This window comes from Rutidosis leptorrhynchoides, chromosome 11 (genome assembly GCF_046630445.1).
Source record: "Rutidosis leptorrhynchoides isolate AG116_Rl617_1_P2 chromosome 11, CSIRO_AGI_Rlap_v1, whole genome shotgun sequence".
Classification (NCBI taxonomy): domain Eukaryota; kingdom Viridiplantae; phylum Streptophyta; class Magnoliopsida; order Asterales; family Asteraceae; genus Rutidosis; species Rutidosis leptorrhynchoides.
Window position 1 is genome coordinate 342,302,325 of NC_092343.1, and position 14,529 is coordinate 342,316,853.

Here is a 14,529-nt window from a genome sequence, read left to right on the forward strand (position 1 = left end):
TTACTAAAAAATATTGTTTTTCAAAAGTGAATTCATAAATTCTTTGTTTTATATCTGAAATAATTCACTAAGGCTTGTATACATCTCAGTATGCAACCCGTTTTAACAATTGGTATCACTGAAGATTTGTACTTTGTTCACAAATTCAAAGTTCTTTTAAGTACAAATCTTATTTTGAAAAATTCATAAAAATTGGAAAAGATAAAATCTAAAAATATTTGAAAAGGGGACTGTATTCGGTAAAATAGGCCCATTCGGTATTTTATCTTCGGTATCTATAAAAGGAGGGTCAAAGTCAAACTACTCTCTTATTGTGCTTAATTACCTACCGAATCTTACTGATCATACCGAATCTGCCTAATCTACCGAATCCGTTCTTCTGTTTCTTCAAATCTTTGGTATAATTTCATTTTAATCATTGCTTTAGATACATACGTGTAGATCTGAGATAATTAAATGTTTTTCAACCAGAAAAAATCAAAATAACTAGATTATGACTCTCAATTTTGAAATTCTGTTGTTTATACCGAGTCTGAGTCGTATTCTTTTAATCTTTGATTAAACTCAATTGATTTGGTTAATTAACATGAATTCTTGTCTACTCTGAGTTATATTGATTGATCTATCATTTGACCAAGCTTGATTACATGTTTAATTGATTGTTTGATGGATTCTGTATCTACCGAATATGTTCTGTCTACAGTACCGAGTCTGTTCATATGATTAACATGTTGTTCTACTTCTAATTGAGTGGTTAATTGATTATGGTTGTGATTTTACATGATAGAATATGCATGTTTGAGTGACTTTATGTTAATTTTGGAGATACCGAATCTGTTCTTCTCTTGATACCGAGTCTGACTTTTGGTACCTTGAAACTTTTTGATTTTTATCTTCAAACACTTAACATGTTTATTCTATATCTTTCTGATCTGAAAACTCATGCTTATTTGGTTACAGAATCTCAAGTTTTCATGACTACCGAATCTGCTTGAATTGTGTTTAAAAATTGACTAAGTGTTGTTCTGATTCTTTGTGTTATATAATTGACTTTGCATGATGAATTTGTATTGTGATGAATATCATATGAATGTCATGATTGTCAATTACTTGTTCATATTTGAGAATAAAGGATTTTTATATTTTTGAAAAACCATAAAAATCATAAAAGATAAAAGATAAAACATATACAAAGGATTTCAAAGGCAAATAAGAATAGAGATATATACTTTATGTTAAATATCTTGTGGTCTTCTATTTCTTATTTATACAGCTAAATGACGAACAATCACTTCATCAACTCTGAAACCAACATTCCCTGCAACTACTGGACTGCAATTCTAGAGAGGCACACTCTGTGGCCTGCTCTAAACTCTACAGTCAGTGTACCTGTAACAGATCGGGAGCTACTTAATAGAACAATTAGGTTTGTGGAAGCTACACAACCTACTGCTGAAAATCCAGAGGGAACACAAGCTCGTTTTGAATTTCAACTGAGAGGAGTTCAAGGGAGGAGGAGTATCACTAAGGCTGATTTCAGGAGGATATTCAGACTTCCTGTTGTGCTGAATGCTCCTGCTTTTCCTGCTACTCAGCAGATGATGTCATCTGTCTTTGATCTTGGTTATGTTGGAGCCCGCAATGTTCCTCCGGCTAAGTTTCAGAAGAAATATCTGCACTCAAGGTGGTATGTGATCTTCTCAATCATCAACAGATGCTTGCTGATGACAAGGAGTGGATCCGACAGCCTGACTGTGCCAATGCTGAAGTTGTTCTACTCTTTCATAAGAGTAGAAGCTCCTTACTATGCAGAACTAATATGGGATTTGGTTCAAGCTCAAGTTGATAAACCAAGGGGTTCATACATCCCTTGCGAAAGGTTTTTCTATATCTTTATCCATGATGCTATAAATGCTTGTAGAAATGCAAATATATTTGTACCAGGTACACGTGGATTACAGATGAAACGATTTGGGGAGCTGAAGATGAATACCCCGATGGTATCTGATAATCAATTCACTGCGTCGATTCCAAATTGGCTAGTGAGGCTAGCTGAACCCCAAGACGCTCGTATGCGTTCTTATTTTGAGGCTGTAGGAATACCTTTTCCGAACCCGGTACAACAAGAACAAGTTGAACCCGCCACGGTTCCAGCCCCAGAGGTTGTAGAGGAACCTGTAGTACAACCACCTGGACCAGCTAATCCTCCACTTAGGGTGAACCTTAAACGATCTAGGGTAGCACACCAAGCTCAACTCGTGAGGATCAAGGAACCTAGTCCAACTATGATTGAACCAACCCTTTCCACAACACCCGAAGTGAGTAGTGACACCGATACTTCAGCAACAGCATCTGAATCGTCTCCCTAACATTCTTCTAAGAGAACTCAATACGTGCCTGATGAGATGATTCAGACTCCGCCAACCCAACGAGTAACTAGATCTAGTACTTCGACACCTATCTTCCGCCAAACAGCTACTACAACCGTTGGTGATACGAACCAAGTCCTAGAACTAATTAGGTCACCCTAACCCATCTCCGTATCACATCCAAAAATAACAGTAAGCCCTACGCTAAATGAAGCGCAAGCTTCGGTAGGCAGAGATCTAAACGCACGGATGGTAAAAAGGCCACTAAGCCCATCCAATCTAAACAGGACTTAATAATAAATCCTACAAAGCAAGGTGCTTCGGCATCTAAGGAAGTAAAGTCTTCCTCGGCAGTAAAGTCTGCGTTGACTCAATCTATTGAGGAAACTCAATCATTGAAGTCCAGAACGGCCGAAGGGGAGCCGAAAAATCTTGAAAAGGCACCCTGCGTATTGGCTGGAAATCCTCCTGTGCCTCAACGTACAACATGGTCTCGAGGTCCGGCTTATCTTGATGAGGGAGATCTGCCGCGTCCCATGGAAACGAGTCAACATGACAATCCTTCGGGATATTTATCAAACTTCCAGTAGACTGATCCCTTGATTTATGAAAGTGATTCATTGTATCAAACCACTTCTCTTCCGGATTCTGAATCTCAGGGTCTGGAGGACGAGTTTATAACTGAAAGAGATGTGCCACCTCATGGTATATCAATGATTTCAGGATTCGGGGATAGCAATATCTCTGCGAGAGCTAAACCGACGGGTAGTTCTGCTACTCTGTCAGAGTCCCATGAGACTAAAGTCATGGAGGCGGATGCTTCAAAAGAAACTTCGCCGGTGACAACTCAGGTTGTTACCCAACCTCCATCAGAAGGGGATATCACGAATCTGACTAGTAGTATGTACAGCCCTACATATAAGAATAATACCGCACAATCATCCTTACCTGCCCTCACGAAAACTCAAACACTTCCATCGACATCGCCTTCAACAGGTACTGCTGATGCTGCTTTTATTCATGGTTACACCGTTGTTTTACCAACTGGGTCACCTTCTCGGATTTCAAATAGATATGGATTACAGTATCTCTCTGACAATGAGGTGGAGGAGCTCTATCTTGCTGAGTTTGCTAAACGGACTTATCTTGATGAAGTTCGCGAGACTATGATGATTTATCTTGAGCAAGCAAGGATAGTGTATCCTTTCTCTCCATGCAAGTCACCTGGACCAATTCACATGCCTGATCATGATGATTTCGATCCCGATAATCTTCATGAGGGGGAGAATAGACAAAGTGATTATGGGTCCAGTGGTTATGAAGCTGGTACATCTAGGTGTTGTTTGTTTTCCTGCCTGCAGACCTTATTATGTCTTATATCTGCGCGCCGGTAGACGTTTTTAATGCAGACAGTTTGTTTTTCTGAATACATAAGATAAAATAATGTCTTATTATGTCTGCAGCCTCGCAGACTTAGAAATATGCTTCTAAGTGCTGCAGACAGAATTAAGTTATGTTGCAGACATAAAAACAAACAGTCTTCATTATTCAGCACAAAGACCTTCAGACCACATCTTTTTAACAGACATGGTCCGCAGATCTTCAGACAAAAACATCTTAAAAAACAAACAGCACCCTAGTCAACAGAAGGATAAAGATGTTGTTGATATATCTGATTCCGGTAGTGATGAAATTGAGGAAATCCAGCAGTGTGAAAGTTTTCTAGATGAATCAGAAAGTCAGAAAGAGGGTGACTCAGGGATGTTAATGATTATGGATACAGCTGATCAATCAGAGAATAAGTCATCTCAAGAGAACAATCAAAATTTTGACAACATTGAAGATATTTTGAAGGGGTCATCGAGTATCGCCAATGAATTCAATAATCATCAATTTGTTAACTTGACATCTCCAACTGATGAATTTGGAATACACTTCGAAAAGGAGATTTTCTCTAATGGCAAAGAAGATACTAGGACTCCTCCTGATTTGAATGTTCCATTTCAAACTGCAGAGATTGTTCTTGAGCGTGATGCTGATTACCAACTTAGTGAGGATGAAGAGAAAACGATTCTTCATTCACCATTCATTGAACAACAAGCGTATAGAATCTATGATGATTCTGATCTTGTCCTTTCTGCATCAATGAGTGTTCTGGGTGCATGGAAATATCATAAGAAGCCAGAATATCTCAAAGCTTATCTGAGTGTTTGCAATAAATTCAAATTGAAGAATGAAGAGAAACTTCAAATTCAGCAAAATTCAGAGATCAAAAGCATAAATAAGATTTTGATGATTAATAAGGATGAAGTGAAGATGCCATTGTTTCAAGTTACAAGAATGGATGATGAGGATTATCAGTTTTCAGAAGCGGATTTTGATAAACTGAAGATGGACGACATTATTTTCATTTACAATTATTTGATTAACTTGAATGAATCTGCAACAACTTATCATGCTACTGCAATGAAGGCAGTCTACAGGTTTATTCTTGATTCGATGAGATGGATGTCTGTTCATGATTTTCAAATGGGATTGGAATCTGGACACAAAAAGCTCAGAATCAAACCATCAAATCAAGTGATTGAAGAGCTAAGATACATGTCCTTACTTGAAGTGAGCGACTGTCCATATGGGTTTGTATTTGTCAATTCTCACTATACAAAGATCTTCATCAGAGTCTCAGATTTCAGAAGATGCTCAAACGAAACGTTGATGTATGCTTTCAAATACATGAGATGGAGACTGATCAATAACGGCTATTCAACTGAAGATAATGAGATTGTCAAGTACATTCTCACAAGATTAAAAAGTCGTCTTAAAACAAGAGTGAATATACGAAGATATGAGAATCTCAAGGGATTCAAATCTGAAGTTCACTTCAGAGGAACAAAGTTCCTTTAGATGTTTTCGATAGGATTATATTGTAAAGTTCACATTTAACACTAAGGGGGAGATTGTTAGGACCCCGAAGTTGTATAGTGTTAATGTGAATTAAGCTTAAATGAAGGTTCCTTAGAAGAGAGCTATATAAGGAACCTAATTAGTCCTAATTAGATAGCCATTGTATTGTAACCGAGTTCTAGAAGCTGTGGAATGTAATTTTACCGATTCTCTCTCATACCGAGTCTTCTTCCTATATACCGAATCTCACTCTATCTTATCTTTTCTCTCAATCTCAACATGATCTGACCTATCATCGACTAGTTTCAATTTGGTCGAGAGTACAATATTCGACTGAATCGAATTTGGTCGAGAGTTTGACTCGACCGAATTAGATCTGGTCGAGAGTTCGTTTAAAGGGCAGTCGACAGTTAATCCGGTCAAAAGTTCAAACTCTCCGAGTCTTGACTAGCCGAACTTTCAGGAAATCACATCAATTTGGATCAAACTACCACCATCACTTCTAGTCTTCTTGTGATCTACAGGTTAGCTTACTAAGTATCATTCAATCCATTCCGAGATGACTAAGAATTTAAACAAAATAGAGATTTTACTAAGCAAACAAGCAACCGCAAATCATCAAAAAAAAGCGGCAATGCGAAAATAGTTTTCAACAGTGACTGAATATACACTAACTGTATGAAAGTTATTTAGTGTGGTATTCTTCAACTTCCAAAAGTGATGCTGCTGATAAGATGAAGATCTCAACCATGTAATCCTACCTCTTACTCCCTGCACATGAAAAACATTTTTTTCAAAAAGGAAACTACTGTAATAATCATCGAGTTACAAATAATACTAGAGTAGTACTTTCAAGTCATAATAAGATTTCATTATACTACTATAGATAGATAGATAGGATAAAAGGTAGCAAGAACAACACCTTAATTTGGATATGGAATGCTTTCAGACTGAGACTGGGACTGATTGATCTCTCTCATTTTTACCTAGTTTTTTTTTTTTTTTTAACAAAAAAATATACCACTTAACCTGTTAGTTAGAGTTGTGTACGTATACCACATAGATCAACCTATTTATATATTTTTTTAACAAGGACAAGGTATCATGATGATACTCACATGATACATTCCAGCATTCACAAGAGCACAAATAACACCAAACGATGTCACACCAGAACCCCTCATACCCGTAACCAACGATATAGCCACTCCAGAAGCAAAACCAGCCACGAAACTGCAACGCCAAAAAAAAATTAAAAAAAACATGAAATTTTAAACTACTTAATTAACTAGGAAAAAGTAAGTAAACAACCAATTTCCATAAAAGTTAGTTACCATGTTTGGACATCGACCTTTCCTCTGATTTCTTTTGAGAGACAAGTTATGGTTGCATTAACACCTGAAATAACAGCCAAATTATGAACATGTCCCAGACTGGGTCCCGCTAAGAAGACTGTACCACTGGACGGTACTCTCCAAAACGTGCAAGTTGCTGTATGAACATAAAACAAAAGATATATATTCAAAAACATAAATAAACCAACGATGTAATACCTAGCAAACGGGTCGGCTTGGTTCGGTTTGGGTAACGGGTCAAAACGGTTTTGGGTTGAAATGGGTCAAACGGGTAAAAATTTCAAACGGGTCCAAACGGGTCAGTTTGGGTAACAGGTCAAAACGGGTAATGGGTCAAATGGATCAAATAGGTCTAAAAAGGTCATATACTTTTACATATGATTTTTTAAACTTATTATACTGTTTTAGCTATTATTATGACACGTAAACCTATCCTATCCTGTTTTCAAAAAACATATATATAAATATGTAATTATTTAAAAAAGTTTTATAAACGAGGTACATAATTAGTGATTATATAGTATACCATTGAAGAGGGTGGAGTAAGGGAAAGCAATTTGAGGGTTTTGTTGTAAATCAACTCAGTAAATAAACCCATGTTGCTGTTAGAAATAAGGGTTAGAATTGACTGCCGGATTCGTTCTTAAATCGTGTGTTCACTTTCTCTATAAAGTATTTCGACCCTACGATTGCCTCGGTTGCACGAAATCTTTACAGGGATAAGACAAGAACGCAATAAGTGTTTTTGACAACGAAATCACTGATCAAATTGTTAGAGAGTATGTGTGTGTTTTCTGTTTGTTAGAATGAAAGCAAAGTCCTCTATATATAAGAGGTGAGAAGGTCTGACGAAAGGATATAACCTTTCAATGTAAATGTGCAACCTTTCAACGAAAAGATGCAACTTTTTATTTACATCTTTTAGAAAATAACATCACTCTTCATGAAGAGATATAACCATTCGTGGTTACCTTCCCATGAAAAGATGTAATTTCCAATACCTTATCGAATTAACCCGAACAAGCGTGCACTCCGAACTCTCCAAACTCGTCATTGAGCATAATTCGATAAGCCTTTGCTTTCTAGTAAATCCCAATTAACTATAATGAGTGTTGATAACACTAAAATTACCAACAAATCCCCTTCCCCCCCCCCCCCCCCATTTTAGTGTAATCCTTGATTTACTAAAGTAATTAAACAAACAGAACAAACCAATGCATAAATGAAAATGTTTCAGAAATTGAATTTTCACTTAGTATAATATTTACGAGAATTCAAGATTCAGGGTGTTTCAGAAATTGAACCCTTCAACTCATATGAAAACTATAAAATATTATACACATCAGTTTCTTACATATCCCTAAGACAATCTTGACACTATTATAAGCCATGTGTCTCAATCCTTCAGTGAACATATTGGCAGCTAAGTCCAAAGCTCGATTGAAGCGGCAAAACTTCATGTTCACATAGGTAGCTCTTTTAGTCTTGCACCCGCATATGCAATTTTTCAAAAGAGCTATTAAGAAGTTAAACTTCAACCTAACTCCACTTACGGGTCTAAACACATACTTTGGGATCAGAATATTTATGTGTTTCAATCTTTAGAAAGTAAGCTTACCTCATTGAATTCAGCTCCTAGCGTTGTACTAGAAGGGAATTGGGCTTCTCACTTTGGTAGACCTGGTTGGACATCAATCCCACAACATTAGCCGACTTGTGTGCACTTAAGCCTTAGGCTAATTCTTTTATCATGTGATTTGAAATTTTGTTGTGACCCAACAAAATCCACATATATCACACCATTCGTGATCAACTCACGAAACACTAGTTGTCTAAGGCATAAGTGTCTAGACCTTCACTTGTTTAAATACATGCCTTAGTCACAAGACATCCCATCACTAGGGATCACCATGAACTTTAATCTCATTCATTATGACTTCAATCAATTTCCTTTTGTAATCCTTTTAACCAAGGCTTTACCAAGTTTTCATTCTACCATATGAAACTTGTGAGTTCTCAAATCAGTTGATTGATTATTCATTACACATGTTCACTTTCCACAAGTTACCAATGTAAACCTATAATTGTTACGCACTTGATAATGGGCCCTTATTATCACAATGTGCACAATTATTACCATTATACTTAATATTGAGATTATTATTATAAACGTACCTTAGTCAATCCACTTCTAATACCAAGAAGAAATGACCACAAGTTTATAGTGTCAATAATCCCAGCATCAACCTTTTGATCCAAGATACTTTATCTATACCAAGTGTAAAGTCCTACAACTTGTAGATACATTATCTTCTTGATCAATAGCAAACTCAATATAATTTAATATGCTTTAGGATCACCATTGTGAACTAAACTATAATCCAAAGTTGGCTTTTATAAGTATTAAAATACTTGAGTCCCATCACAATGAATTCCACTAGACTATGCTTAATTTTTTCTATCACCATGCTATATTTGTCACTTGATGTAATCACACACATCATACCACCAATTTCCATGGCATACTGGTACTCGAAAACAATTAAGCAATATCTAATCCTTGTTCCATATCAAATTATATTTGTTTCACTTACTTGTACCATCTTGATAAACCTCAAAAGATTTATGGACATATCTCACCAATTGAAATGTCCCGTTCATATTGATTATAAACGTTCCATATTAATTGATTTCATCGCGAGGTTTTGACCTCTATATGAGACGTTTTTCAAAGACTGCATTCATTTTTAAAACAACCATAACCTTTATTTTATCGATAAAGGTTTAAAAAGCATTACGTAGATTATCAAATAATGATAATCTAAAATATACCGTTTACACACGACCATTACATAATGGTTTACGATAAGAATATATTACATCAAAAATAAGTTTCTTGAATGCAGTTTTTACATAATATCATACAAGCATGGACTCCAAATCTTGTTCTTATTTTAGTATGCAACAGCGGAAGCTCTTAATAATCACCTGAGAATAAACATGCTTAAAACGTCAAAAAAAATGTTGGTGAGTTATAGGTTTAACCTATATATTATCAAATCATAATAATAGACCACAAGATTTCATATTTCAATATACATCCCATACATAGAGATAAAATTCATTCATATGGTGAACACCTGCTAACCGACATTAACAAGATGCATATAAGAATATCCCCTATCATTCCGGGAAATCCTTCGGACATGATAAAAACAAATTCGAAGTACTAAAGCATCCGGTACTTTGGATGGGGTTCGTTAGGCCCAATAGATCTATCTTTAGGATTCGCGTCAATTAGTAGATCGGTTTACTAATTCTTAAGCTACCAAGCAAAAGGGGAATATTCAGCTTCGATCATTCACCCATATAATGTAGTTTCAATTACTTGTGTCTATTTCGTAAAACATTTATAAAATTGCATGTATTCTCATCCAAAAATATTAGATTTTAAAAGTGGGACTATAACTCACTTTCACAGATTTTTACTTCGTCGGGAAGTAAGACTTGGCCACTGGTCGATTCACGAACCTATAACAGATATGTACATATATATCAAAGTATATTCAAAATATATTTACAACACTTTTAATACTTTTTGATGTTTTAAGTTTATTAAGTCAGCTGTCCTCGTTAGTAACCTACAACTAGTTGTCCACAGTTAGATGTATATAAATAAATCGATATATATTATCTTGAATCAATCCATGACCCAGTGTATACACGTCTCAGGCTAGATCACAACTCATTGGAATCAACCTCAACCCTGTATAGCTAACTCCAACATTACTGCATATAGAGTGTCTATGGTTGTTCCAAATAATATATATACATGGGTCGATATGATATGTCAAAACATTTGCATACGTGTCTATGGTATCCCAAGATTACATAATATATTAGAATAATGTATAATACAATATAAGTTAGCTAGGATATGATTTGTATAGAATTGCTAATATTTCCCGTAGCTACAAAAATCAAAAAATATCCAATCTTGTTTTACCCATAACTTCTTCATTTTAAATCCGTTTTGAGTGAATCAAATTGCTATGGTTTCATATTGAACTCTATTTTATGAATCTAAACAGAAAAAGTATAGGTTTATAGTCGGAAATATAAGTTACAAGTCGTTTTAGTAAGAGGTAGTCATTTCAGTCGAAAGAACGACGTCTTGATGACCATTTTGAAAAACATACTTCCACTTTGAGTTTAACCATTATTTTTGGATATAGTTTCATGTTCATAAGAAAAATTATTTTCCCAGAAGAACAACTTTTAAATCAAAGTTTATCATAGTTTTTAATTATCAAACCCAAAATAGCCCGCGGTGTTACTACGACGGCGTATGTCCAGTTTTACGGTGTTTTTCGTGTTTTCAGGTTTTAAATCATTAAGTTAGCATATCATATAGATATAGAACATGTGTTTAGTTGATTTTAAAAGTCAAGTTAGAAGGATTAACTTTTGTTTGCGAACAAGTTTAGAATTAACTAAACTATGTTCTAGTGATTTCAAGTTTAAACCTTCGAATAAGATAGTTTTATATGTATGAATCGAATGATGTTATGAACATCATTACTACCTCAAGTTTTGTGGATAAACCTACTGGAAAAGTGACAAATGGATCTAGCTTCAAAGGATCTTGGATGGCTTGAAAGTTCTTGAAGTAGAATCATGACACGAAAACAAGTTCACGTAAGATTTCCACTCGAAATAAGATTGTTATAGTTATAGAAATTGAATCAAAGTTTGAATATGAGTATTACCTTGTATTAGAAAGATATCTTACTGTAAATAAGAAAGATTTCTTGAGGTTGGATGATCACTCTACAAGATTGGAAGTAAGCTAGCAAACTTGGAAGTATTCTTGATTTTATGAAACTAGAACTTGTAGAATTTATGAAGAACACTTAGAACTTGAAGATAGAACTTGAGAGAGATCAATTAGATGAAGAAAATTGAAGAATGAAAGTGTTTGTAGGTGTTTTTGGTCGTTGGTGTATGGATTAGATATAAAGGATATGTAATTTTGTTTTCATGTAAATAAGTCATGAATGATTACTCATATTTTTGTAATTTTATGAGATATTTCATGCTAGTTGCTAAATGATGGTTCCCACATGTGTTAGGTGACTCACATGGGCTGCTAAGAGCTGATCATTGGAGTGTATATACCAATAGTACATACATCTAAAAGCTGTGTATTGTACGAGTACGAATACGGGTGCATATGAGTAGAATTGTTGATGAAACTGAACGAGGATGTAATTGTAAGCATTTTTGTTAAGTAGAAGTATTTTGATAAGTGTCTTGAAGTCTTTAAAAAGTGTATGAATACATATTAAAGCACTACATGTATATACATTTTAACTGAGTCGTTAAGTCATCATTAGTCGTTACATGTAAGTGTTGTTTTGAAACCTTTAGGTTAACGATCTTGTTAAATGTTGTTAACCCAATGTTTATAATATCAAATGAGATTTTAAATTATTATATTATCATGATATTATGATGTATAAATATCTCTTAATATGATATATATACATTAAATGTCGTTACAACGATAATCGTTACATATATGTCTCGTTTCAAAATCATTAAGTTAGTAGTCTTGTTTTTACATATGTAGTTCATTGTTAATATACTTAATGATATGTTTACTTATCATAATATCATGTTAACTATATATATATATATATATATATATATATATATATATATATATATATATATATATATATATATATATATATATATATATATATATATATATATATATATATATATATATATATATATATATATATATATATATATATATATATATATATATATATATATATATATATATATGTCATCATATAGTTTTTACAAGTTTTAACGTTCGTGAATCACCGGTCAACTTGGGTGGTCAATTGTCTATATGAAACATATTTCAATTAATCAAGTCTTAACAAGTTTGATTGCTTAACATGTTGGAAACACTTAATTATGTAAATAACAATTTCATTTAATATATATATAAACATGGAAAAGTTCGGGTCACTACACCAATGAATAAAGATTTCATGAACATTTTATTTGATAACAAAAGAGTTACTCTACAATCATGAAAATTGTCTTGTGACTTTTACAAACGGATTATCACCACCCGTTAATAGTCCAACATTTGTTACCAAATAAATCATTGTGATCTACATATATTACAATCACAATTATTAACAACCATGAAAGAGTTTCCATGTCAATCTCCAAAGAATATGATTAAAACATTAATTCTTTTATTGACATCGTTTATTCATAGATGTAACGACGTACTAACAATAAGAAATAACCACCATAACCGTTGGTTCAAATAAAAGTCAAACAAATTTTGACTATATATAAAACTAGTTTTCGAATCCTCGCTTCGCGCCGGAGGTTCGATTTTTAATATATTTTATTGTGTTTAGTTACGTAGCCTGCGAGTGAAAAATCAACATATATGAATAGTACCCTAAATATTTAGCGTTTTTTTAAAAGTGTCTGTTTTGCGTATAGTTAGTGACATTGTATTCATAAAATTATTTCGAGTTTAAGGATGGTGTCGGAAAAATTTAACTCGTTGCGAGCGAGAAGATATGACATATTGAATATTTGAGTGGAGTTTATTTAAGATATTTTATGAAAATTTTGATTTGATGCTTTAACCCCCTGTGTTGGGGGTCGATTTTAATTTTTGAACAAAGTGTGAGGACTTGTGTGGTGTTACTTGAAAGAAAGAAGGGAAAAGGGAAAAAAATGTGAAAAGACAAAAATACTCTTGATACTATTCATAAATTTTGTCTAATAATTAATATGGTAATTTGACTTTTCCATTGTAACAATCCAATTAATTGTATCTCACAATATATTTAATCGAAATACAGTGACCGTTAAGTTGCCACAAAAATAATTTATTCAAGAAATTTACATGTCCCTTACTCCAATTTCAAAATGGATAAAACTAAATCCATAAAATTTACCCAGTTTCATGTGTCCTTATAGACACATCACATGAAACTAATCCATTAAAAATGATCGATTTTATTAGAAAACTGGACACAACCAACTCAACAATAAAGTCCCTCCCATCCCAACAATAATAATATAGAAACGTAAATCCTTTCAATATACTATTGGGATTCTGTATTAATCAAATATGATCATAATCCATGTATCCAAATATCATCATTATCTTGAATAATGATGCACTTTGTATCAATACATGGTACAACTCTCAGGTTTTGAGATTAATCCATTGCGTATTTGCAATACGTTCCAATGAAATAATCAACCGAACAATTATTTATTCTACATGCAAATAACTTAATCCATTTAGTACATGCAAGGAAAATTAGTTATCTTGGTTACTAATTTTCATGCCATATCAGTCATGATGCACCATGTCAATAATTTGCTGGATTAAAACAATTTCACATGAATTCATACCACTACGAACTAACATGAATTGGTATTATTGTGACTAAATACAATGCCCAATTAAATCATACTATTAATATTAATCAATTGGTAAAACGACATAAAACAATGCCCATGTTGTAACCGATACCACATCATTATAATGCGGACAACATTTGAGTTTGGTTCATCCAACGGTCAATTATATTGATGACCAATTCCTATGTGTTATTTTTCCTCCCTAATTGACCAATAGCCATCATAACACAAACTTTGTTTTATGATAAATCTGTATGTTTATTGGAAACATAATTTCTCCTTTTCAAAGGAAACAATCACAAAAAATATTATTCCACCTTTCCAAAAACAGTTACGTATGCATATATATTTTTTCTGTGTGCTTTCACAGTAAAGCAAACAAAATATATATGTAAATGTTCATCAACCGATCCAACCTT